Source organism: Leopardus geoffroyi, chromosome C1 (genome assembly GCF_018350155.1).
Source record: "Leopardus geoffroyi isolate Oge1 chromosome C1, O.geoffroyi_Oge1_pat1.0, whole genome shotgun sequence".
Lineage (NCBI taxonomy): Eukaryota > Metazoa > Chordata > Mammalia > Carnivora > Felidae > Leopardus > Leopardus geoffroyi.
This window is the reverse complement of record NC_059328.1, coordinates 70,376,961-70,377,933: the sequence shown is the minus strand read 5'-3', so window position 1 is coordinate 70,377,933 and position 973 is coordinate 70,376,961.

The window sequence follows — 973 nt, the reverse complement described above, 5'->3', positions numbered from 1 at the left end:
CCTAGAGTCATGTTTTTCCATCTAAATAATGAAGAGGCTTCAGTTCCCTTTCTCTTTTGTTTCCTACAGCTTAGACAAGATGTCCATAACCAGAATGGTTAATATGAAGGTTGTCCTTTTTTTTTTTTTGCCTAGAAAGGGGCCATATTTGTACTTTCTTTCCTTAAAAAAATTGAATTTGATAAGCATCCTTCCTTCTTTCCTTCCTTCCTCTCTCCCTCCCTCCCTTCCTCCCTCCCTCCCTCCCTCCCTCCCCCTTCACTTCCTCCCTCTTTCTTCTTTCTTAAATACCAATAGCCAGCTTTTTCTATGTCAAAGTGTCTTCCTTTAGAGATTAAAATATATAATAATAAAGTGCCTTTTATGTATAATCACTTGACAGGTAAACTGCTTTGTCTGACAATGTTTTAAATTAACAGTAACCTAAAAAGCATACAGGACTCTCCATAGGGAAGTTTCTTTCTTCTTCTTCTTCTTCATTTTTTAGTCTTCCAATTGCAAGCCATTCATTTTTACATTTCCATGTTAAAGATAGGACACTAAAAGTGCATTACCTTAATAATCAATAACTCAGTGGGAGGTCCTAATGGGGAGAATTCACTGGAAGCTACATTCCAGTTGAAGTAGCAAAGGACCACCATAGGCCTGCAGGCTATAATTAGATAACCATAAAACTAGGAGGTAGAGGGTGGCAGACTACATTAGCAGTAAAATGCTAACTTGCAAGTAATAAGTCTCGAATCTTTCATGTCTACTCGAGTGTCACTTATACTTGAACAAGGAAAATGTTATGTTAAAGAACAAATTTACATTTAGGATCCCTAAAGCTTAAGGACTGGTGAAGGTTAGTGTGGCAATGAGAAAACAAATGAATACAAATCTGCACACTTCACAATTTTCCCTCAGTGCTCTCTTCCCTCTCCCTTTCTTTTCCATCCACCCGTTTTTCATCCCCCTCTAGGGTCTGAGAAAC